General features: G+C 44.2%; 1 pseudogene across 1 annotated transcript in view; it reads left to right on the top strand.

Annotated features, from left to right (window-relative positions):
* Window positions 1-27027, top strand: part of LOC311127966 (voltage-dependent N-type calcium channel subunit alpha-1B-like) — a 209627-nt pseudogene that overhangs the window by 92589 nt on the left and 90011 nt on the right. Inside the window, exons 7-9 of the transcript in view lie at window positions 16772-16875; window positions 21737-21852; window positions 22755-22844. The product of the transcript in view is annotated as a voltage-dependent N-type calcium channel subunit alpha-1B-like (transcript). The remainder of the gene's footprint in view (window positions 1-16771; window positions 16876-21736; window positions 21853-22754; window positions 22845-27027) is intronic.

Genomic DNA, 27027 nt, shown 5'->3' with positions numbered 1-27027 from the left:
TGGAGTACTTTAAATGAAATGATGGGCAGAAAGACAAATTAAACTCCATCGTTCATTGAATCAGATGTCTTATTCATCACAAAATCATTTGATGTTGCTAACTATTTTAATGATTACTTAATTGGCAAATTTGGCAAATTAACAGTGAGCCATCGTATTCATGCATAATAAAAAAAATTATGAAAGAAAAGCATTGTACATTTGAATTTTGTGAAGTTAGTTTGGTAGAGGTGGAAAAATTGTTATTGATCAATAATGACATACCTCCTGGCATTGACAACTTAGATGGAAAGCTACTGAGGATGGTTGCTGACTCTATTGCCACTCCTATCTGTCATATTTTTAATCTGAGTCTAGAAGAGGCGCCGGAGAAGATGGCTGCCGTTTTCCAGCCCTCTAACTAATTGTACTATTATGTGTGTTTTTTTGCGTTATTTGTAATTTATTCTGTACATAATGTTTCTGCCACCGTCTCTTATGACCAAAAAGAGCTTCTGGATATCAGGACAGCGATTACTCACCTCGTATTGGACGAAGATTTTTTCTTCAACGAGCCGGACGCGAAGGATATCCTACAGACACCCGACAAGGCCCAAATCCCGGTCAATCGCATGAGAAAGAGACAGAGATATCGTGGACGTAGGTCGGGGTGCCTTGTAAGGATCCGACGGCGAGCGAGTAAACTGCCTCTTCCATCAATACTATTAGCCAATGTTCAATCATTTGAGAACAAATTGGACGACCTAAGATTACGGTTATCCTACCAACGGGACATTAAAAACTGTAATATCTTATGTTTCACAGAGTCGTGGCTGAACGACGACATGGACAACATACAGCTGACAGGATATACGCTACATCGGCAGGATAGAACGGCTGACTCCAGTAAGACAAGGGATGGCGGTCTGTGTATATTTGTAAACAACAGCTGGTGCACAAAATCTATTACTAAGGAAGTTTCGAGGTTTTGCTCGCCTGAGGTAGAGTATCTCATGATAAGCTGTAGGCCACACTATTTACCAAGAGGCTTTTCATCTATATAATTCGTAGCTGTCTATCTACCACCACAAACAGATGCTGGCATTAAGATTGCACTCAATGAGCTGTATAAGGCCATAAGTGAACAGGAAAACGCTCATCCAGAGGCAGAGCTCCTAGTGGCCGGGGACTTTAATGCAGGGAAACTTAAATCCGTTCTACCTCATTTCTGCCAGCATGTTAAATGTGCAACCAGAGGAAAAAACTCTAGACCACCTTTACTCCACACACAGAGACGCATACAAAGCTCTCCCTCGCCCTCCATTTGGCAAATCTGACCATAACTCTATCCTCCTGATTCCTGCTTATAAGCAAAAACTAAAGCAGGAAGCACCAGTGACTCGGTTAAAAAAAAAGTGGTCAGATGATGCAGATGCTAAGCTACATGACTGTTTTGCTAGCACAGACTGGAATATGTTCCGGGATTCTTCAGATAGCATTGAGGAGTACACCACATCAGTCACTGGCTTCATCAATAAGTGCATCGATTACGTCGTCCCCACAGTGACCGTATGTACATACCCCAACCAGAAGCCATGGATTACAGGCAACATCCGCACTGAGCTAAAGGGTAGAGCTGCCGCTTTCAAGAAGCGGGACTCTAACCCGGACGCTTATAAGAAATCCCGCTATGCCCTCCGACAAACCATCAAACAGGCAAAGAGTCAATACCGGACTAAGATTGAATCGTACTACACCGGCTCTGACACTCGTCGGATGTGGCAGGGCTTGAAAACTATTACAGACTACAAAAGGAAGCACAACCGCGAGCTGCCCAGTGACACAAGCCTACCAGACGAGCTAAATCACTTCTATGCTCGCTTCGAGTCAAGCAACACTGAAGCATGCATGAGTGCACCAGCTGTTCTGGATGACTATGTGATCACGCTCTCCGTAGCCAATGTGAGTAAGACTTTTAAGCAGGTCAACATTCACAAGGCCGCAGGGCCAGACGGATTACCAGGACGTGTACTCCGATCATATGCTGACCAACTGGCAAGTGTCTTCACTGACATTTTCAACATGTCCCTGACTGAGTCTGTAATACCGTCATGTTTCAAGCAGACCACCATAGTCCCTGTGCCCAAGGACACTAAGATAACCTGCCTAAATGACTACCGACCCGTAGCACTCACGTCTGTAGCCATGAAGTGCTTTGAAAGGCTGATTATGGCTCACATCAACACCATTATCCCAGAAACCTTAGACCCACTCCAATTTGCATACCACCCCAACAGATCCACAGATGATGCAATCTCTATTGCACTCCACACTGTCCTTTCCCACCTGGACAAGAGGAACACCTACGTGAGAATGCTGTTCATTGACTACAGCTCAGCGTTCAACACCATTCAACGCATTACCAGGGGCAAACTACCCGCCCTCCAGGACACCTACAGCACCCGATGTCACAGGAAGGCCAAAAAGATCATCAAGGACATCAACCACCCGAGCCACTGCCTGGTCACCACGCTATCATCAAGAATGCGAGGTCAGTACATGTGCATCAAAGCTGGGAGCGAGAGACTGAAAAACAGCTTCTATCTCAAGGCCATCAGACTGTTAAATAGCCATCACTAGCACATTAGAGGCTGCTGCTGCCTATTGAAATCACTTGCCACTTTAAGAAATGGAACACTAGTCACTTTAATAATGTTTACATATCTTGCATTACTCATCTCATTTGTATATACTGTATTCTATCATATTCTACTGTATCTTAGTCCATGCCGCTCTGTTGTTACTCGTCCATATATGTATATATTCTTAATTCCATTCCTTACTTGATTTGTCTGTATAGGGGGTACGCCTTGCAAATTCATCCCCCTTGGCATTTTTCCTATTTTGTTGTATTACAACCTGTAATTTAATAATGAGTAATTAATAATTTAATAATTAATGTAATGTAGCCCCGTGTAGCTCAGTTGGTAGAGCATGGCGTTTGCAACGCCAGGGTTGTGGGTTCGATTCCCACGGGGGGCCAGTATAATGTATGCACTCTAACTGTAAGTCGCTCTGGATAAGAGCGTCTGCTAAATGACGTAAATGTAAAAAATTTAAATGTAATTTAAATGTATCTTTATTTGGATTTCATGTAATGGACATACACGAAATAGTCCAAATTGTTGAAGTGAAATGAAAAAAATAACGTTTTTCAAAAAATTATGAAAAATACACTACTGGTCCAAAGTTTTAGAACACCTACTCATTTGAGGGTTTTTCTTAATTTTTTACTATTTTCTACATTGTAACTAAATCAAAACTATGAAATAACACACATGGAATTATGTAGTAACCAAAAAAAGGGTTAAACAACTCAAAATATATTTTATATTTGAGATTCTTCAAAGTAGCCACCCTTTGCCTTGATGACAGCTTTGCACACTCTTGGCAATCTCTCAACCAGCATCATCAGGTAATCACCTGGAATGCATTTCAATTAACAGGTGAGCCTTCTTAAAAGTTAATTTGTGGAATTTCTTTCCTTCTTAATGCGTTTGAGCCAATCAGTTGTGTTGTGACAAGGTAGCGGGGTATACAGAAGATAGCCCTATTTGGTAAAAGACCAAGTCCATATTATGGCAAGAACAGCTGAAATAAGCAAAGAGAAATGACAGTCCATCATTACTTTAAAACATGAAGGTCAGTCAATACGGAACATTTCAAGAACTTTGAAAGTTTCTTCAAGTGCAGTCGCAAAAACCATCAAGCGTTATGATGAAACTGGCTCTCATGAGGACCGCCACAGGAATGGAAGACCCAGAGTTACCTCTGCTGCAGAGGATAAGTTCATTAGAGTTACCATCCTCAGAAATTGCAGCCCAAATAAATGCTTCACAGAGTTCAAGTTACAAACACATCTCAACATCCTTGTTGTACACCGCTTCCTGTTAAACGCGGAACAAGGAAGAGCTCGGATTTGTTGTTTTGAAAAGTTTGTTGTTTTGAAAGTGTATTGGGAAGTTCTTTGTAGCTAGCTAACTTTTTAGTTTGGATCCCGCGACACAGTTGACATCAGTTGCTGGGATTGCTAGTCTCTGTCCAGTGATCCTGCCGACCAAGGACGGGTCTGAGGAGCTATTTGGCATTGCAGCTAGCCTAGCTGCTAGCTAGCAGCATATCAAGCTAGCTGAGTTTTCTTGAGGGCTTGAACGCAGTCCGCGACATGGATAGCCATTGTGGCTGGGACTGCGGATTGTCCCGTGTTTGTGGATGTCTAGATCCCTGCTGTTTGTTGTTTTCAATCTTCCCTGTGACCTGCCCTGTCTGGAACTGCGAGGCGTAACAGCATAACCTACGTTGCTAGCTACAATGACAAAGACCAAATCCGGCGGGAGTACCGTTGTCGAGGACAAGCTGCATACTGGATCCTATTCCTACTAAACTGCTGAAGGAGCTGCTTCCTGTGCTTGGCCCTCCTATGTTGAACATAATAAACAGCTCTCTATCCACCGGATGTGTACCAAACTCACTAAAAGTGGCAGTGATAAAGCCTCTCTTGAAAAAGCCAAACCTTGACCCGGAAAATATAAAAAACTATCGGCCAATATCGAATCTTCCATTCCTCTCAAAAATTTTAGAAAAAGCTGTTGCGCAGCAACTCACTGCCTTTCTGAAGACAAACAATGTATACGAAATGCTTCAGTCTGGTTTTAGACCCCATCATAGCACTGAGACTGCACTTGTGAAGGTGGTAAATGACCTTTTAATGGCGTCAGACCGAGGCTCTGCATCTGTCCTCGTGCTACTAGACCTTAGTGCTGCCTTTGACACCATCGATCACCACATTCTTTTGGAGAGACTGGAAACCCAAATTGGTCTACACGGACAAGTTCTGGCCTGGTTTAGATCCTACCTGTCGGAAAGATATCAGTTTGTCTCTGTGAATGGTCTGTCCTCCGACAAATCAACTGTACATTTCGGTGTTCCTCAAGGTTCCGTTTTAGGACCACTATTGTTTTCACTATATATTTTACCTCTTGGGGATGTTATTCGAAAACATAATGTTAACTTTCACTGCTATGCGGATGACACACAGCTGTACATTTCAATGAAGCATGGTGAAGCCCCAAAATTGCCCTCGCTAGAAGCCTGTGTTTCAGACATAAGGAAGTGGATGGCTGAAAACTTTTTACTTTTAAACTCGGACAAAACAGAGATGCTTGTTCTAGGTCCCAAGAAACAAAGAGATCTTCTGTTAAATCTGACAATTCATCTTGATGGTTGTAAAGTCGTCTCAAATAAAACTGTGAAGGACCTAGGCGTTACTCTTGACCCTGATCTCTCTTTTGACGAACATATCAAGACTGTTTCAAGGACAGCTTTTTTCCATCTACGTAACATTGCAAAAATCAGAAATTTTCTGTCCAAAAATGATGCAGAAAAATTAATCCATGCATTTGTTACTTCTAGATTAGACTACTGCAATGCTCTATTTTCCGGCTACCCGGATAAAGCACTAAATAAACTTCAGTTAGTGCTAAATACGGCTGCTAGAATCCTGACTAGAACCAAGAAATTTGATCATATTACTCCAGTGCTAGCTTCCCTACACTGGCTTCCTGTTAAGGCAAGGGCTGATTTCAAGGTTTTACTGTTAACCTATAAAGCGTTACATGGGCTTGCTCCTACCTATCTTTCCGAGTTGGTCCTGCCGTACATACCAATACGTACGCTACGGTCACAAGACGCAGGCCTCCTAATTGTCCCTAGAATTTCTAAGCAAACAGCGGGAGGCAGGGCTTTCTCCTATAGATCTCCATTTTTATGGAACAGTCTGCCTACCCATGTGAGAGACGCAGACTCGGTCTCAACCTTTAAGTCTTTACTGAAGACTTATCTCTTCAGTAGGTCATATGATTGAGTGTAGTCTGGCCCAGGAGTGTGAAGGTGAACGGAAAGGCTGGAGCAACGAACAGCCCTTGCTGTCTCTGCCAGGCCGGTTCCCCTCTCCACTGGGGTTCTCTGCCTCTAACCCTGTTGCAGGGGCTGAGTCACTGGCCTGCTGGTGCTCTTTCATGCCGTCCCTGGGAGGGGTGCGTCACTTGAGTGGGTTGAGTTACTGACGTGATCTTCCTGTCTGGGTTGGCGCCCCCCCCCCCCCTTGGTTTGTGCTGTGGTGGAGACCTCTGTGGGCTATACTCGGCCTTGTCTCAGGATTGTAAGTTGGTGGTTGGGGATATCCCTCTAGTGGTGCGGGGGCTGTGCTTTGGCGGAGTGGGTGGGGTTATATCCTTCCTGTTTGGCCCTGTCCGGGGGTTTCTTCGGATGGGGCCACAGTGTCTCCGGACCGCTCCTGTCTCAGCCTCCAGTATTTATGCTGCAGTAGTTTATGTGTCGGGGGGCTGGGGTTAGTTGGTTATACCTGGAGTACTTCTCCTGTCTTATCCAGTGTCCTGTGTGAATTTAAGTATGCTCTCTCTAATTCTCTCGTTCTCTCTTTCTCTCTGAGAACCTGAGCCCTAGGACCATACGTCAGGACTACCGGGCATGATGACACCCTGCTGCCCCCAGTCCGCCTGGCCTTGCTGCTATTCCAGTTTCAACTGTTCTGCCTGCGGCTACGAAACCCCTACCTGTCCCAGACCTGCTGTTTTCAACTCTAAATGATCGGCTATGAAAAGCCAACTGAGAGACCTGAGCCCTAGGACCATACGTCGGGACTACCGGCCGTGGTGACTCCTTGCTATCCCCAGTCCGCCTGGCCTTGCTGCTATTCCAGTTTAAACTGTTCTGCCTGCGGTTATGGAACCCCTACCTGTCCCAGACCTGCTGTTTTAAACTCTAATGATCGGCTATGAAAAGCCAACTGAGATTTATTCCTGATTATTATTTGACCATGCTTGTCACTTATGAACATTTTTGAACATCTTGGCATGGTTCTGTTATAATCTCCACCCGGCACAGCCAGAAGAGGACTGGCCACCCCTCATAGCCTGGTTCCTCTCTAGGTTTCTTCCTAGGTTTTGCCTTTCTAGGGAGTTTTTCCTAGCCACCGTGCTTCTACACCTGCATTACTAGCTGTTTGGGGTTTTAGGCTGGGTTTCTGTACAGCACTTCGAGATATTAGCTGATGTAAGAAGGGCTATATAAAATAAAAATTGATTGATTGATTGAGTGGTGTCTCTCTATCACACGTGAAGGATCTTTTAAACGAACAAAAATAGTTCTACAAGCAGTTGTTTCAACAACAAGAAAATAGCTTCAAGTGCTTTGTCCAAATACTGGTGGATTCGACTAATAAAAGAATGGACGACCTGACCAGAGAGGTCCAGGACCTAAAGAACAGTTTGCAGGGTCAGCTCGATGAGTTGAAACAGGAGAACAGCATGATTACAGAAATCTGTAAGACATTGAGAGAGGACATCAGTTCTGTCTGTGAATCCATGATAACAATGACGGATAAATCAGACTGTCTCGAGGGACAATCAAGGCGTAATAACATGGTTGTGGACGGAATTGCAGAATCTCCACATGAGACCTGGACGGAGTCTGAGGACAAAGTGAGGGAAATGATCTCTGAGACATTGAAGATGGACCACAGGAAGATTGAGGTGGAGCGCACCCAAAGGACTGGAAAACCACCACCGGCCCAGGTGACAGGCCCATGCCGATAGTGGTCAAGTTCCTGAGGTTCAAGGACAAGGTAGCTGTTCTGGAAAGAGCCAAGAACTTGAGAGGAACGTATATCTTTCTCAACAAGGACTATCCTGAAGCTGTGCGCCAGAAGATGAAAGAGCTTATCCCAGCCATGAAAGCTGCCAGAGTGCGTGGGGACATTGCTTACATCCGCTATGACAGGCTCATTGTCCACCCTACCTTCCAGCAACCTGGAAGGGATGAGAGAGCCAAGACTATGGGTTTGTAGCTTCAACCCCGCAGCACACACACACCAATTGATTAATGGTCTGCTGAATGTATATATTTTTATTTTGCTTTGTTTGCTCTTTCTAGTATTATGTCTATCTGATCAGCTTCCCAGGAAAGGGCTGAAAAGAGCCCATATTAATATATGTAGCCTTAGAAATAAGGTTAATGAAATCAATAACTTGCTAACATCAGATAACATTCATATATTAGCCATTTCTGAGACTCGCTTAGATAATTAATTTGATGATACAGCAGTATCAATACAAGAATATAACATCTATAGAAGAGACAGAAATGCTTATGGGGGAGGTGTTGCTGTATATATTCAGAGCCATATCCCTGTAATGCTTAGAGAATATCTTATGTCAAGTGTTATTAAAGTGTTGTGGTTGCAGTTTCACTTGCCACATCTAAAGCCTTTTCTTTTGGGGTGTTGCTATAGGCCACCAAGTGCGAACAGTCAGAATTTAAATAATATGTGTGAAATGCTTGATAGTGAATGTGATGTAAACAGAGAGGTCTACTTTCTTGGGGACCTGAATATTGACTGGTTTTCATCAAGTTGTCCGCTCAAGAGGAAGCTTCTTAGTGTAACCAGTGCCTGTAATCTGGTTCATGTTATTAATCAACCTACCATGGTGTTTACAAACACTACAGGAACAAGATCATTCACATGTATTGATCACATTTTTACTAATACTGTAGAACTTTGTTCTAAAGCTGTATCCGTACCCATTGGATGCAGTGATCACAATATAGTGGCTATATCCAGGAAAGCCAAAGTTCCAACAGCTGGGCCTAAAATAGTGTATAAGAGATCATAGAAAAGCTTTTGCTGTGACTCATATGTGGATGATGTAAAACATATTTGTTGGTCTGATGTGATTATTAAGGAGCATCCAGATGCTGCACTTGATTAATTTATGAAATTGCTTCTTCCAATTATTGATAAACATGCACCTGTTAGGAAACTGACTGTTAGAACTGTTAAGGCTCCATGGATTGATGAGGAATTGAAAAACTGTATGGTTGAAAGAGATGGGGCAAAAGGAGTGGCTATTAAGTCTGGCTGCACATCTGACTGGTTGACTTACTGCAAATTGAGAAATTTTGTGACTAAACTCAACAAAAAGAAGAAGAAACTGTATTATGAAGCCAAGATCAATGATATAAAGAACTATGGGAAAAAAAAACTTTGGAGTACTTTAAATGAAATTATGGGTAGAAAGACCAATTCAACTCCATCTTTCATCGAATCAGATGGCTTATTCATCACAAAACCATTTGATGTTGCCAATTATGTTAATGATTATTTCATTGGCAAAGTGGGCAAACTTAGGCAGGAAATGCCAAAAATGAACAGTGAGCCATCGTATTCATGCGTAAAATAACAAATAATTAAAGAAAAGCATTGCAAGTTTGAATTTTGTAAAGTTAGTGTGGGAGAGGTAGAACAATTATTGTTATCGATCAATAATGACAAACCTCTTGGCATTGACAACTTAGATAGAAAGCTACTGAGGATGGTAGCTGACCCTATAGCCACTCCTCTCTGTCATATCTTTCATCTGAGCCTAGAGGAAAGTCTTTGTCCTCGGGCCTGGAGGGAAGCCAAAGTAATTCCGCTACCCAAGAATAGTAAAGCGGCCTTTACTGGTTCTAACATTAGACCTATAAGCTTGCTGCTAGCTCTTAGCAAACTATTGGAAAAAATGGTGTTTGACCAAATGCAATGCTATTTCTCTTTAAACAACTTAACAACAGACTTTCAACATGCTTATAGGGAAGGTCACTCAACATGTACTGCACTGACACAAATGACTGATGATTGGTTGAAAGAAATTGATAATAAGAAGATTGTGGGAGCTGTACTGTTAGATTTCAGTGCAGCCTTTGATATTATTGACCATAACCTGTTGTTGAAAAAACATATGTGTTATGGCTTTTCAACCTCTGCCATATCGTGGATTCAGATCTATCTATCTAATAGAACTCAAAGAGTTTTCTTTAATGGAAGCTTCTCTAATGTCAAACATGTAAAGTGTGGTGTACCACAGGGCAGCTCTCTAGGCCCTCTACTCTTTTCTATTTTTACCAATGACCTGCCACTGGCATTAAACAAAGCATGTGTGTCCATGTATGCTGATGATTCAACCATATACGCATCAGCAACCACAGCTAATGAAGTCACCGAAACCCTTAACAAAGAGTTGCAGTCTGTTTTGGAATGGGTGGCCACTAATAAACTGGTCCTGAACATCTCTAAAACTAAGAGCATTGATATGACGTTTTTCTATACAGTATTTGTTAATGTCTTCGATCTCCTGAGCGGTATGGGTGAGAGGATAAGGACATTCCATGTGTTATTTCTGTCACTGGTGGGTGCCAGAAGGTCTGCGTGCCAAGATAGCTTGGGGGCCACTTGTGCTAATCTTAGAAGGAGTACGTGATGGAATATCCTGGCTAGGGTGCCACACGATACCATGTAGGGGGATCCTATTGTAGGAGATGAGTGACACTCAATAATGGTTGGCAACTGTTGGATGGAATTAGCTCAGAAAGCATTATATAAACTGAGAGGTTTTCTATGTAAGTCATTCGGGTTAACAATAGGCTACTCCCGTACCGCTTGTCAAACGAATCCAGTACTGTAACTATTAAATAACTATGAATCAACTCTCCATCAAAGTGTTTAACTATTCTCTTACATCCTGAAGTACTCTATACCAGAGAAACTCGTCATAACAAGCATTGTATTTGGTACAAATCATTCCCTAAATTCTAGACCTGAGCTGAATCTGGTAATGAATGGTGTGGCTGTTGAACAAGTTGAGGAGACTAAATTACTTGGCGTTACTTAGATTGTAAACTATCATGGTCAAAACATATAGATTAAATGGTTGTAAAGATGGGGAGAGGTCTGTCCGTAGTAAAGAGATGCTCTGCTTTTTTTGACACCAGTCGTGTGGTCCAGTGCTGCAAGGAAATATCTAGTTAAGCTGCAGTTGGCCAAAAACAGAGCGGCACGTCTTGCTCTTCAATGTAATCAGAGGGCTGATATAAATACTATGAATGCCAGTCTCTCTTGGCTAAGAGTTGAGGATGGACTGACTGCATCACTTCTTCTTTTTATAAGAAACATTAATGTGTTGAAAATCCCAAATTGTTTGCATAGTCAACTTACACACAGCTCTGACACACACACTTACCCCACCAGACATGCCACCAGGGGTCTTTTCACAGTCCCATAATCCAGAACAAATTCAAGAAAGCGTACAGTATTATATAGAGCCATTATTGCATGGAACTCCGTTCGATCTCATATTGCTCAATTAAACAGAAAACCTTGTTTTAAAAAAACTGATAAAGCAACACCTCACGGCACAACGCCTCTACCCTATTTGACCTAGATAGTTTGTGTGTATGTATTGATATGTAGGCTACGTGTGCCTTTTTAAAATTGATGTAGTTCTGTCCTTGAGCTGTTCTTGTCCATTAATGTTCTATATTATGTCATGTTTCATGTTTTGTGTGGACCCCAGGAAGAGTAGCTGCTGCTATTTCAACAGCTAATGGGGATCCTAATAAAATACAAAAAAATTAAATACATCAACTGTTCAGAGGGGACTGTGTGAATCAGGCCTTCATGGTCGAATTGCTGCAAAGAAACCACTACTAAAGGACACCAATAAGAAGAGGAGACCTGCTTGGGCCAAGAAACACGAGCAATGGACATTAGACTGGTGGAAATGTGTCCTTTGGTCTGGAGTCCAAATTGGGGATTTTTGGTTCAAACTGCCGTGTCTTTGTGAGACGCGGTGTGGGTGAACGGATGATCTCCGCATGTGTAGTTCTCACCGTAAAGCATGGAGGAGGAGGTGTTATGGTGTGGGGGTGCTTTGCTGGTGACACTGTCTGTGATTTATTTAGAATTCAAGGCACACTTAACCAGCATGGCTACCACAGCATTCTGCAGCGATACGCCATCCCATCTGGTTTGGGCTTAGTGGGACTATCATTTGTTTTTCAACAGGACAATGACCCAACACACCTCCAGGCTATTTAGGGCTATTTACCAAGAAGGAGAGTGATGGAGTGCTTTTGAGATGGTTTGGGATGAGTCGGACGGCAGAGTGAAGGAAAAGCAGCCAACAAGTGCTCAGCATATGTGGGAACTCCTTCAAGACTGTTGGAAAAGCATTCCAGGTGAAGCTGGTTGAGAGAATGCCAAGAGTGTGCAAAGCTGTCATTAAGGCAAAGGGTGGCTATTTGAAGAATCTCAAATATAAAATATATTTTGATTTGTTTAACACTTTTTTGGTTACTACATGATTCCATATGTGTTATTTACTATTATTCTACAATGTAAAACAATTTTTAAATAAAGAAAAACCCTTGAATGAGTAGGTGTGTCCAAACTTTTGACTGGTACTGTATGCTAATGATCAATAGTGATGCAGCAACAGATAAAAGTGTGAGACCTATAGTGAATACACTACATGGCCAAAATGTGGACACCTGCTCGTCGAACATCTCATTCTATAATCATGGGCATTAATAAGGAGTTGGTCCCCCCTTTGCTGCTAAAACAGCTTCCATTCTTCTGGGAAGGCTTTCCACTAGATGTTGGAACATTGCTGGGGGGACTTGCTTCCATTCAGCCACAAGAGCATTAGTGAGGTCGGGCACTGATGTTGGGCAATTAGGCCTGGCTCGCAGTCGGCGTTCCAATTCATCCCAAAGGTCTTCGATGGGGTTGAGGTCAGGGCTCTGTGCAGGCCCGTCAAGTTCTTCCACACCGATCTCGACAAACCATTTCTGTATGAACCTCGCTTTGTGAACGGGGACATTGTCATGCTGAAACAGGAAAGGGCCTTCTCCAAACTGTTGCCACAAAGTTGGAAGCACAGAATCGTCTAGAATGTCATTGTATACTGTAGCGTTAAGATTTCCCCTCACTGGAACTAAGGGGCTCACTCCAGAGAGAGTCCAATGACGTCAAGCTTTACACCATTCCAGCCGACGCTTGGCATTGCGCATGGTGATCTTAGGCATGTGTGCGGCTGCTTGGCCATGGAAACCCATTTCATGAAGCTCCCAACGAACAGTTCTTGTGCTGACATTGCTTCCAGAGGCAGTTTAGAACTCAGTAGTGAGTGTTGCAATGGAGGACAGACGATTTTTAAGCGCTGCACTCTTCAGCACTCATTGGTCCCATGTTGTGAGCTTGTGTGGCCTACCACTTCGCGGCTGAGCCATTGTTGCTCCTAGACGTTGCCACTTCACAATAACAGCACTTACAGTTGACCTAGTCAGCTCTAGCAGGGCAGACATTTGACAAACTGACTTGTTGGAAAGGTGGCATCCTATGACAGTGCCACATTGAAAGTCACTGAGCTCTTCAGTAAGTCCATTCTATTGCCAATGTTTGTCAATGGAGATTGCATGGCTGTTTGCTTGATTTTATACACCTGTCAGCAACGGGTATGTCTGAAAGCCGAAGCCACTAATTTGAAGAGGTGTCTACGTCTTTTGTATATAAAGTGTATCTCCCACCATTCCACAAGCTTAGCACACCATAATTGGACACTCCATCTCTCCCTGTACACTCTCTCCTTTGGGCCCCACTTGTGTGTTGATTTGGTTACTCTAACTGGCCCAGGGCTGTTTTGGTCACTGTGCTCATATTGTGAAGAGTAGGATTGAGTTATGGAAGATCTGATCCAGAATCAGTTCTCCTGGGCAGCGGGCTGCCAGAGGGTGTGTTTGCTATGTGAGTCCCTGATCCCAGTGATGCCCTATAGATGACAGTGAGCTAACAGGATGGACCCAGGGACTGATGGACTTCATGAAGCATGGTGACATTGTGCAGACGCCAGTGTCGGAGCGCTGCCACATAATGGGTGTAATTGATGGGGGGGGGGGGGGGGGGTTCAGGGCAGCTGATTCAGCAAGCTGGTGAACACACACACACACACACAGCCCGCACAGGTGTACAAACACAGACACGCATGTTGATGCTTTTTTGCCCAGGGACTACAGATGAAAATGAGCTATCTAGCTAAATCTGGTGCAATGGCATGTTGTACATGGTCCCTGACAAATAAACAAACAAAAAAAATAAAAAACAGGCCCACACAGGCGCATGCACGAGCACACACACTCATCCCATCCTACCATTTCTCTCTCAGCTGTCACTGTCTCAGCCCACACACAGGATAAATGTCCGGCATCAGCCTCTCTTCTTCGCTTTGATTTATCGTCCATTACTCTTCCCTTTGTCTCTCTATCTTTCTAACTTCTATCTCATTCCCTCATTATCTCTGTAGTTTAACTTTGTCTCTCCCAATGTCTCACTGTCTCCCCCAGCATCTCTGGGGACTGTAGATGGATAATCGGAAAGATAAGTGAAAGTGAAAAGATAAACTGTTGTGTCAGCTTCGCAAACGCAATGTCAGCTGTGTAGCAGAACACTTTCTTTCCCTGCTATTGAATTTAAATGAGGCACTGATACATATTTTAGCAATTGCACAATCGTCATATGCTGTATGCTGCTGCTACTCTGTTTATGATGTATATCCTGATGCCTAGTCATCTTAACCCTGTACATATCTAACCCTACCACTACAGTATCCCTGCACATTGTAAATATGGTATTGGTACTGACCCTGGAACTGATCTTGTATATAGCTTACTTTGTTGTGTTTTTCTTTTCTTTTTTTAAATACATGTTATAGTACTACTGATATTGATTACTGCAGTGCACGTGACAATAAAAACTTGAATGTTAATTAACATGGAATAAGAGAAGTGTGTAACAGTACAGCAGATCTAGCTGGATTAGAGTCCAGTAATCCACTGGAGCATATCGTACCAGTACATAACTGTGAGTACACTCTTAGAAAAAAAGGTGTTACCTAGAACCTTAAAGGGTTCTTCGACTGTCCACATAGGATAACCCTTTGAAGAACCCTTTTTGGTTGCAGGTAGAACACTTTTGGTTCTACAGTGGGGGAAAAAAGTATTTAGTCAGCCACCAATTGTGCAAGTTCTCCCACTTAAAAAGATGAGAGGCCTGTAATTTTCATCATAGGTACACGTCAACTATGACAGACAAAATGAGGAAAAAAAATCCAGAAAATCACATTGTAGGATTTTTAATGAATTTATTTGCAAATTATGGTGGAAAATAAGTATAGTTTCTCAATACTTTGTTATATACCCTTTGTTGGCAATGACACAGGTCAAACGTTTTCTGTAAGTCTTCACAAGGTTTTCACACACTGTTGCTGGTATTTTGGCCCATTCCTCCATGCAGATCTCCTCTAGAGCAGTGATGTTTTGGGGCTGTCGCTGGGCAACACGGACTTTCAACTCCCTCCAAAGATTTTCTATGGGGTTGAGATCTGGAGACTGGCTAGGCCACTCCAGGACCTTGAAATGCTTCTTACGAAGCCACTCCTTCGTTGCCCGGGCGGTGTGTTTGGGATCATTGTCATGCTGAAAGACCCAGCCACGTTTCATCTTCAATGCCCTTGCTGATGGAAGGAGGTTTTCACTCAAAATCTCACGATACATGGCCCCATTCATTCTTTCCTTTACACGGATCAGTTGTCCTGGTCCCTTTGCAGAAAAACGCCCCAAAGCATGATGTTTCCACCCCCATGCTTCACAGTAGGTATGGTGTTCTTTGGATGCAACTCAGCATTCTTTGTCCTCCAAACACGACGAGTTGAGTTTTTACCAAAAAGTTCTATTTTGGTTTCATCTGACCATATGACATTCTCCCAATCCTCTTCTGGATCATCCAAATGCACTCTAGCAAACTTCAGACGGGCCTGGACATGTACTGGCTTAAGCAGGGGGACACGTCTTGCACTGCAGGATTTGAGTCCCTGGCGGCGTAGTGTGTTACTGATGGTAGGCTTTGTTACTTTGGTCCCAGCTCTCTGCAGGTCATTCACTAGGTCCCCCCGTGTGGTTCTGGGATTTTTGCTCACCGTTCTTGTGATCATTTTGACCCCACGGGGTGAGATCTTGCGTGGAGCCCCAGATCGAGAGAGATTATCAGTGGTCTTGTATGTCTTCCATTTCCTAATAATTGCTCCCACAGTTGATTTCTTCAAACCAAGCTGCTTACCTATTGCAGATTCAGTCTTCCCAGCCTGGTGCAGGTCTACAATTTTGTTTCTGGTGTCCTTTGACAGCTCTTTGGTCTTGGCCATAGTGGAGTTTGGAGTGTGACTGTTTGAGGTTGTGGACAGGTGTCTTTTATACTGATAACAAGTTCAAACAGGTGCCATTAATACAGGTAATGAGTGGAGGACAGAGGAGCCTCTTAAAGAAGAAGTTACAGGTCTGTGAGAGCCAGAAATCTTGCTTGTTTGTAGGTGACCAAATACTTATTTTCCACCATAATTTGCAAATAAATTCATTAAAAATCCTACAATGTGATTTTCTGGATTTTTTTTCCTCAATTTGTCTGTCATAGTTGACGTGTACCTATGATGAAAATTACAGGCCTCTCTCATCTTTTTAAGTGGGAGAACTTGCACAATTGGTGGCTGACTAAATACTTTTTTCCCCCTCTGTAGGTAGAACCCTTTTTAGGTTCCATGTAGAACCCTTTCTACAGAGGGTTTTACATAGAACCCCAAAAGATTCTACCTGGAACCCAAAAGGGTTCTACCTGGATATCGATGTCATGCAGATGTTGTACGTTGACCAACTGCAAACATTAAGAAGCGTAATACTAATACACATACACCTTTTTCTTTGTCTCTCTTTCCCACTCTGAATGTGTGTGTGTGTGTGTGTGTGTGTGTGTGTGTGTGTGTGTGTGTGTGTGTGTGTGTGTGTGCAGGCCAACGATGCCTCGGGGAACACCTGGAACTGGCTCTACTTCATCCCCCTCATCATCATCGGATCCTTCTTCATGCTTAACTTGGTCCTGGGTGTCTTATCAGGGTAAGTCTGACCCAACACACACAGACACACGGTCTAGGGAAGCATGGATCAGACTTAGCATACAAACCACCCATTTTATTAGCTAGGACAGGATGACAACTAGAGCCACGGTCCCCTATACTGACCCACTCTATTGACAGGGGAGGTAGTAGGAGACGTGTGTGTTTGTGTGTGCACAAATATGTGTGTGCATACGTGTGTATGTGTTTGTGCTTGTGCTCATACAGTGGGGAAAAAAAGTATTTAGTCAGCCACCAATTGTGCAAGTTCTCCCACTTAAAAAGATGAGAGAGGCCTGTAATTTTCGTCATAGGTACACGTCAACTATGACAGACAAAATGAGAAAAAAAAATCCAGAAAATCACATTGTAGGATTTTTAATGAATTTATTTGCAAATTATGGTGGAAAATAAGTATTTGGTCAATAACAAAAGTTTCTCAATACTTTGTTATACAGTAATCCCTCGTTTATCGCGGGGGTTACGTTCCGAAAATGACCCGCGATAAGTGAAATCCGCGAAATAGAAAACTTTTTTTTTTTACAATTAGCAACTATTACATGTATACAAATACAGTGACTCACGTGTAGGCCGTTTCACTGCTCTTCAGACTGGGCCGCTGCATCCTGACTGCGCTCTGCAGTGTTCTCTTCTTCTGAAGCCCGCGGTGCAGGTGTGTTTGTTCGGGAGAAGAACATAGTGATAGGCAGCTGTTGTCGCTCTTTTTTCTTCTTTGCAAAAAGATCCTTGTACACCGACATGCCACCATCGATTACGTTGGAGAACTGTAATGAACGGCTCATCAAAGGGTCCCATTCCTCAGCTACTCGCTTAAGTTCAGTGGCCATTCGCACCATGGTTGCTAAGCGACCAAGCGTTAGTCCTTCCTCCTCATTGACTGCTGCTGTCGTCCTTATGTTTTTTTCCTCCTTCTTTATGTAACGAACGGAAGATTCATTGATTCCGTAATGGCGAGCAACGGCTGCATAGCTTTTACCTTCCCTTAGCATGTCCAGAAGTTTAACTTTATCTGAGATAGGTAGCATCTTCCGCCGTTTGGGCCCATCCGCAGGTGCTTTTGTCGGTCCAGGCCGTTTCGTCGACATTATGGGTTTAGGAGATGTTCGAAATTACAAGATAATTTGGCCAACTTAATGTAAATTTGCCAAGCTGTTTTATGTACGTACACATAACTGCACGAGACGACAAAATGATAGCACAATTCGTAGCATGTTTTGATACAAGAAGCGGGAGTGAGTTTTTAGCGAATCAGAATGCAGAGCACAATGCACCAAAAAAAAAAAAATGCATTATGAAAATCCGCGAAATAGCGAATCCGCGATAAGTGAACCGCGAAGTGGCGAGGGATCACTGTATACCCTTTGTTGGCAATGACAAAGGTCATACGTTTTCTGTAAGTCTTCACAAGGTTTTCACACACTGTTGCTGGTATTTTGGCCCATTCCTCCATGCAGATCTCCTCTAGAGCAGTGATGTTTTGGGGCTGTCGCTGGGCAACACGGACTTTCAACTCCCTCCAAAGATTTTCTATGGGGTTGAGATCTGGAGACTGGCTAGGCCACTCCAGGACCTTGAAATGCTTCTTACGAAGCCACTCCTTCGTTGCCCGGGCGGTGTGTTTGGGATCATTGTCATGCTGAAAGACCCAGCCACGTTTCATCTTCAATGCCCTTGCTGATGGAAGGAGGTTTTCACTCAAAATCTCACGATACATGGCCCCATTCATTCTTTCCTTTACACGGATCAGTCGTCCTGGTCCCTTTGCAGAAAAATAGCCCCAAAGCATGATGTTTCCACCCCCATGCTTCACAGTAGGTATGGTGTTCTTTGGATGCAACTCAGCATTCTTTGTCCTCCAAACACGATGAGTTGAGTTTTTACCAAAAAGTTCTATTTTGGTTTCATCTGACCATATGACATTCTCCCAATCCTCTTCTGTATCATCCAAATGCACTCTAGCAAACTTCAGACGGGCCTGGACATGTACTGGCTTAAGCAGGGTGACACGTCTGGCACTGCAGGATTTGAGTCCCTGGCGGTGTAGTGTGTTACTGATGGTAGGCTTTGTTACTTTTGTCCCAGCTCTCTGCAGGTCATTCACTAGGTCCCCCCGTGTGGTTCTGGGATTTTTGCTCACCGTTCTTGTGATCATTTTGACCCCACGGGGTGAGATCTTTCGTGGAGCCCCAAATCGAGGGAGATTATCAGTGGTCTTGTATGTCTTCCATTTCCTAATAATTGCTCCCGCAGTTGATTTCTTCAAACCAAGCTGCTTACCTATTGCAGATTCAGTCTTCCCAGCCTGGTGCAGGTCTACAATTTTGTTTCTGGTGTCCTTTGACAGCTCTTTGGTCTTGGCCATAGTGGAGTTTGGAGTGTGACTGTTTGAGGTTGTGGACAGGTGTCTTTTATACTGATAACAAGTTCAAACAGGTGCCATTAATACAGGTAACGAGTGGAGGACAGAGGAGCCTCTTAAAGAAGAAGTTACAGGTCTGTGAGAGCCAGAAATCTTGCTTGTTTGTAGGTGACCAAATACTTATTTTCCACCGTAATTTGCAAATAAATTCATTAAAAATCCTACAATGTGATTTTCTGGAAAAAAAATGCTCAATTTGTCTGTCATAGTTGACGTGTACCTATGATGAAAATTACAGGCCTCTCTCATCTTTTTAAGTGGGAGAACTTGCACAATTGGTGGCTGACTAAATACTTTTTTTCCCCACTGTATATGTACTGTATTTGTGTTTGTGTGTGCGCGTGTTTGATCCTGTGTCTCCAGTGGAGGGGCTGAGCGGAGCCCACTCAGGCTGAAAGCCTAGCTGGCCTGACGGGGAGACCTTCCCCATAAAGAGATGTGCATTTACAGAGACAGCATTACCATAATGAAATTAGCCAGTGCCGCTGGAATAGCTGTGTAAATATGGAGAGAGTTGAGGCTCCAGATTTATCATAATGAAAAGCTTATCGGAATTCACTTACATCCCCTCCCCAGCAATGTTAATTCTGAGTCATCATTCACTCTCTCTCTTTCCCTCTCTCACTCGATCTTCTTCCTTTTTTCTCTCTCGCCCACTCTTTTAATATGGTTTGCATTATTCACCCACGCACACACACACGCGTGCATGCTCACACACACACACACACACACACACACACACGCACACACACAGGCACACACACAGGCACACAATGTCTCCCATTAGCCCTACGAGGAGACATCCTGTTAAGAGCACCGTAGTGTGGCTACATGTTCCTGGTCAGGTGCTATATTTATGTTTTCTGGAAAGCCTAATCTCCTACTCAGTGCATGGCTAGTTCTCCTCTGTCTGTGTGTGTATTATGTGTGCGTATGTGCGTGCATCCTCCATCTCTTCTGTCCTTCCTGAACCCAATGACTCTCTGCCTTAAGGCTTCCGCATGCTTCCCATCCACAACAATTCGGAACAGTTTGTGCATATATTATGACAACATTTTGTGACGTTTTGGTTCGTTTTGGTCTTCGGCAAGGGTTTTTTCGGCTGTTTGTGAAAACCCTAAAATTCTCGAGGCAAGCCGAAGTTCAGAGCCGAAGTCTACGCCCCTTCGTCGGTCATTGGTCAACAGTAGGGATTCTTCAATTAAGTGTTTGTTGTCATTCAACGATAGACTAATTGTTTTCATGGTACTTTTTTCACTTGAGAAATACTGCACCAAACATCTTAGTTAGATGTAAAATTGCGCAACTAAGATCTAATTTCTTGAGTTATCTTACATTAATTCAGACTATTCTGGGTTACTGCGTCTCAAGATGGACAAACAGTACTATTGCTGCTTTTTCTCGTTTTTCAAGCAAAGGTGTTTTAAGGAAGTATGTGAGCACACTCGTTCGGCTAGGCGCCAGCCGAACCGAAATATGCGAAAGCCTTTAGCCTCCCCTCTCACATTCCACAGCTTACCACAGTAGAATCTCAGCCATCACTCCAGTGGTTGAGCTAACAGAGAGATGGCACTGTGAAGACAGTGACACTGTTGGGGAACATCATAATATGATACTGGTGATACCACATGATACCGCATTCATTTTTAATTCCTCCAACTGACGGGAAATGCATCTTAACTGAAATGATACTGAAAACGGCTAAAATAGAATTCAGTTGCAAGATTAGTCATCTCTCTCCCACTCTCCTTCTCTCCCTCCCCACTACTTGCTCTCTTTATCTCCCTCTCCCTCCCTCTCTTTTCTCACTCTCTCGATCTCTCTCTCCTGTGTTTTAAAATGGCCAGGTCTTTGTCTTTAAACTTAATGGTGTCCCTTGCTCTTCTCTTTGAACTCAGTGGTCTGTCCGTCTCATTGTCTGTGACAGTGAAACACACTCCTCTACACACACTGGGTCCGTCTCCACAGGGCTCATTCCATAAACACTGTCATTAGTCTAGAAAGAACTGGGGTTCCTATGGGGAAGCAGAACTTTATCTGGGTCTAAGGAATGAGTTGGTGTGTGTGCATGTGTGAGTGCGTGCATAGGTGCGTGCCTGTGTCTTTGTGTGTGTGTGTGAGCATATTTAAATAATTGTGTCTTTTATCTGTGAGCTGACCTCATCCACACCACGCTTTAACAGTGGAACACACGGCTATATCTTTGTATCTGTCTGTCCGTCCATTCATCCATGTCTGTTTCTCTGTGAGTTTGGCCCTTCAAAGAGCCCTTTCATGTTCCACTCCTAGAGAGGAGAGGAGGAGTGGAACACACACATAGGCTGAAATGCCATAGAAATTAACCTGTGAATTCCAATAGGAGTTTAAAGTGTGTGGGTCCGTGTGTGTGTGTCCATATGTGTGTGTGTGTGTGTGTTCACAGGGAGTTTGCCAAAGAGAGAGAGCGTGTGGAGAAGAGGCAGGACTTTCTGAAGCTGCGCAGACAGCAGCAGATAGAGAAAGAGCTAACGGGATACCTAGAGTGGATATGCAAGGCAGGTCAGGCTCACCTCCACTTCTTGTAATCCGTGTGTGTGTGTAAATGGTGCATTCGGCTAGTATTCAGACCCCTTGACTTTTTCCACATGTTGTTTATGTTACAGCCTTATTCTAAAATGGATTCATTATGTTTTTAAACTCATCAATCTACACACAGTACCCCATAATGACAAAGCCAAAACAGGTTTTTAGAAATTTTTGCAAATGTATTTTGAGGGACCTTACAGATGTTGTGTGTATGGGGACAGAGGAAGAGTTAGTCATTTAAAAATCATGTCAAACCCTACGTTTAACTTTTTTTGTGATTTGTTAAGCCAAATGTTACTAATTTAGGCTTGACTAAACTAAGGGACTGAATACTTATGCAATGACTATATTTTACTTATACATTTATTTTTTTTAATTATTCTTCCACTTTGACATTATAGAGCATTCTGTGTATATTGTTGACCAAAAAAATATGAATCCCACTTTGTAACACAATAAAATGTGAAATAATCCAAACGGTCTAAATACTTTTGCAAGGCATGTGTGTGTTGGTGATGTGTATGTACACTCTTAGAAAAAAGGGTGCTACCTAGAACCTAAAAGGGTTCTTTGGCTGTCGCCATAGGAGAGAACCCTTTGAAGACCCCTTTTTGGTTCCAGGTAAAACCCTTGTGGTTCCAGGTAGAACTGTTTTCGGTTCTATGTTGAACCCTTTCCACAGAGGGTTCTACCTGGAACCCAAAAGGGTTCTACCTGGAACCAAAAAGGGTTCTCCTATGGGGACAGCGGAAGAACCCTTTTGGAACCCTTTTTTCTAAGAGTGTACAGTTTGTGTGGTTGTATGTGTGTGCATGAGCGTTTGTGAGTATGTGTGCGTGTGTCGTGGTATATAACCCTGTCCTCTCCTGTTCCAGAGGAGGTGCTGCTGGAGGAGGAGGATGAGAACGCGGAGGAGAAGTCCCCTCTGGACGGTGCGTGGTACAAGAGGAAACAGAACCTCCCAGGTGAAAAGAGGGCTCGAGGTCCACACTGTGGCCTTTACCATGGTACCCTACTGGACTACCATGGTACCCTACTGGACTACCATGGTACCCTACTGGACTACCATGGTACCCTACTGGACTACCATGGTACCTTATGGTAAAACAGGCATAGTCAGATACGATTCATCATTCTCATGAATTAGCCTCACCCTCCATTTTCAGATTGAGACGATTTTGCACCATGTCATTCTGTGGTGTATAAATCGCTCAATTCGATTCATGCCATATTTAGGGTACCATGAATGTGGTCTGGTTCTCTTTCACCTGGGGTATAGGGTTTAATACACTATTACAATGTGTTAGAGTATCAGTGAGTGATTACTAAGGTCCAGGGAGACTGCTGTAATGAGTTGTTGTCTGGTGTCCCTGCACTACATCTTGTTTGTCAGTCTTTTCTCTCTGTCTGTATCTTTCTATCCTTTATTTCTTAAACTTTCCCTCTATGTATTTCCCTTCACTCCACTCTTCTTGCCCTCTCTCTCTCACTTCCCCTATCGCTCTCTCTCTCTCTTCCTCTCCCTCTTTCCTCTTCTCTCTATCACTACCCCTCTCTCTCTCTCTTCCTCTCCCTCTTTCCTCTTCTCTCTATCACTACCCCTCTCTCTCTCTCTTCCTCTCCCTCTTTCCTCTTCTCTCTATCACTTCCTTCTCTCTCACTCCCCCTCCTTTCTCTGCTCTCCCTCTTTCCTCTTCTCTCTCACTTCCTTCTCTCTCACTCCCCCTCCTCTCTCTTCTCTCCCTCTTTCCCCTTATCTGTCACTCCCCCTCCTCTCTCTGCTCTCCCTCTTTCCTCTTCTAATATAATATAATAATATAATATGCCATTTAGCAGACGCTTTTATCCAAAGCGACTTACAGTCATGCGTGCATACATTTTTTTGTGTATGGGTGGTCCCGGGGATCGAACCCACTACCTTGGCGTTACAAGCGCCGTGCTCTACCAGCTGAGCTACAGAGGACCACACTTCTCTCTCTCACTTCCTTCTCTCTCACTCCCCCTCCTCTCTCTTCTCTCCCTCTTTCCCCTTCTCTCTCACTCCCCTCCTCTCTCTGCTCTCCCTCTTTCCTCTTCTCTCTCTCACTTCCTTCTCTCTCGCTCCACCCCCCCTCTTCTCTTTCTCGTTCCTCTTCTCTCCGACATGGACGGTTCTCCCTGCTCCAGCTGGAGTGCAGTCATGTCCCAGATGTTACTCCCCTCAGCCCCCGGCAGCCGCATGTTGTGTTAGGCCCATACTCTCAGCCAATTAGGTCTGGTGTGGGAGCCAGGGTTAATTAGGGGGATTTAGAGAGATGACTCGATTGGATTAGGGCTGTACAATACATGCACACACACACATAAGCACGTATCTACACTCACACACACACACACACACATACACATACTTCTCAGGTTAGATGACAGAACTGATGGCTTGTCTACATCTTCCTTCGTTTAATAACTTAATTACATGCTGAGGATTATAATGCTTGAGCTCACTGCCAGAGAAATCCCACTCAATAATATTGTTAAAGCTGAAAATGTAATCGTGGCCAAGGGATGTTGAATGGCAGGTTCAAGTTCAAGTTTTATTTTCACATGCACAAGTACAGTGAAATGCAAGCTCTACACAACAGTGCAGTAATCAATATCAAAATAGTATAATTAATCAAAATAAAACATTTATATAATAAAGAAAACACAATAAATAAGAAATAAGAGAGGAAGCTATATACAGGGTCAGTGCCACGTTTGCCCACTGACAAAGAAATGATCAGTCTATAATTTCAATGTTAGGTTTATTTGATCCAGGCTCTGTCGTAGCCGGCCACGACCGGGAGACCCATGGGGCAGCGCACAATTGGCCCAGCGTCGTCCAGGGTAGGGGAGGGAATGGCCGGCTGGTTTGCAACGCCAGGGTTGTGGGTTCGATTCCCACGGGGGGCCAGTATGAAAAATAAAAAAAGTATGTATGCACTCACTAACTGTAAGTCGCTCTGGATAAGTGTCTGCTAAATTACTAAAATGTAAAATGTAACAGTGAGAGACAGAATAACAACAAAAAAATCCAGAAAAACGCATGTAAAAAATGTTATAAATTGATTTGCATTTTAATGAGGGAAATAAGTATTTCACCCCTCTGCAAAATATGACTTAGTACTTGGTGGCAAAACCCTTGTTGGCAATCACAGAAGTCAGACGTTTCTTGTAGTTGGCCACCAGGTTTGCACACATCTCAGGAGGGATTTTGTTCCACTCCTCTTTGCAGATCTTCTCCAAGTCATTAAGGTTTCGAGGCTGACGTTTGGCAACTCGAACCTTCAGCTCCCTCCACAGATTATCTATGGGATTAAGGTCTGGAGACTGGCTAGGCCACTCCAGGACCTTAATGTGCTTCTTCTTGAGCCATTCCTTTGTTGCCTTGGCCGTGTGTTTTGGGTCATTGTCATGCTGGAATACCCATCCACGACCCATTTTCAATGCCCTGGCTGAGGGAAGGAGGTTCTCACCCAAGATTTGACGGTACATGGCCCCGTCCATCGTCCCTTTGATGCGGTGAAGTTGTCCTGTCCCCTTAGCAGAAAAACTCCCCCAAAGCATAATGTTTCCACCTCCATGTTTGACGGTGGGGATGGTGTTCTTGGGGTGATAGGCAGCATTCCTCCTCCTCCAAACACGGCGAGTTGAGTTGATGCCAAAGAGCTCCATTTTGGTCTCATCTGACCACAACACTTTCACCCAGTTCTCCTCTGAATCATTCAGATGTTCATTGGCAAACTTCAGACGGGCATGTATATGTGCTTTCTTGAGCAGGGGGACCTTGCGTGTGCTGCAGGATTACAGTCCTTCATGGCGTAGTGTGTTACCAATTGTTTTCTTGGTGACTATGGTCCCAGCTGCCTTGAGATCATTGACAAGATCATCCCGTGTATTTCTGGGCTGATTCCTCACCGTTCTCATGATCATTGCAACTCCACGAGGTGAGATCTTGCATGGAGCCCCAGGCCGAGGGAGATTTACAGTTATTTTGTGTTTCTTCCATTTGCGAATAATCGCACCAAATGTTGTCACCTTCTCACCAAGCTGCTTGGCGATGGTCTTGTAGCCCATTCCAACCTTGTTGTCACGATCGTCTGATGAATGAACGGACCAAAGCGCAGCGCGTTGAGTGAACATGATAACTTTAATAAAGTAAAGCACGTAAATACAAAACAAACGACGATTCGTGAAGTCCTCTGCTAAACTGACAGAAACGGAACAATAACCCACAATCCCCACAAGAACACATACAGAATAAATATGGCTCCCAATCAGAGATAACGAGCCGACAGCTGACACTCGTTACCTCCGATTGGGAGTCATATGACTAATCAACATAATTACAACACTTTGACACCCAACATAGAACCAAACCACATAGACTGCACACACCCTGGCTCAACATAATGAGTCCCAGAACCAGGGTGTGACAGTACCCCCCCCTAAAGGCGCGGACTGCGACCGCGCCTCAAAACCCCCAAACAGGGGAGGGCTGGGCGGGCATACCTCCTCGGTGGCGGTTCTGGCTCCGGCCTAGACCACCACCCCACCATCGTCACTACCCGCTTACGTAGGTTCCTCCAAATGACCCCCACCGGTTTAAGGGGCAGCACCGGACTAAGAGGCAGCACCGGACTAAGGGGCAGCACCGGACTAAGGGGCAGCACCGGACTAAGGGGCAGCACCGGACTAAGGGGCAGCACCGGACTAAGGGGCAGTACCGGACTAAGGGGCAGCACCAGGATAAGGGGCAGCACCTGACTCAATGGCGGATCCTGGCTGGCTGGCTCTGGCGGATCCTGGCTGGACGGCTCTGGCGGATCCTGGCTGAACGGCTCATGGCGGGCTGAAGGATCTGGCTGCTCATGGCTGGCCGACGGATCTGGCTGCTCATGGCTGGCCGACGGATCTGGCTGCTCATGGCTGGCCGACGGATCTGGCTGCTCATGGCTGGCCGACGGATCAGGCTGATCCTGTCTGGCCGAAGGCTCTGGCTGATCCGGTCTGGCGGAAGGCTCTGGCTGATCCGGTCTGGCGGAAGGCTCTGGCTGATCCGGTCTGACGGAAGGCTCTGGCTGCTCCTGTCTGGCGGAAGGCTCTGGCTGATCCTGTCTGGCGGAAGGCTCT

The sequence above is a fragment of the Coregonus lavaretus genome (genome assembly GCF_964263955.1).
Source record: "Coregonus lavaretus genome assembly, chromosome: 4".
In the NCBI taxonomy this organism is placed as follows: Eukaryota; Metazoa; Chordata; class Actinopteri; order Salmoniformes; family Salmonidae; genus Coregonus; species Coregonus lavaretus.
Note: the sequence above shows the minus strand (reverse complement) of the source record. Positions and strands in the feature narration are given on the sequence as shown.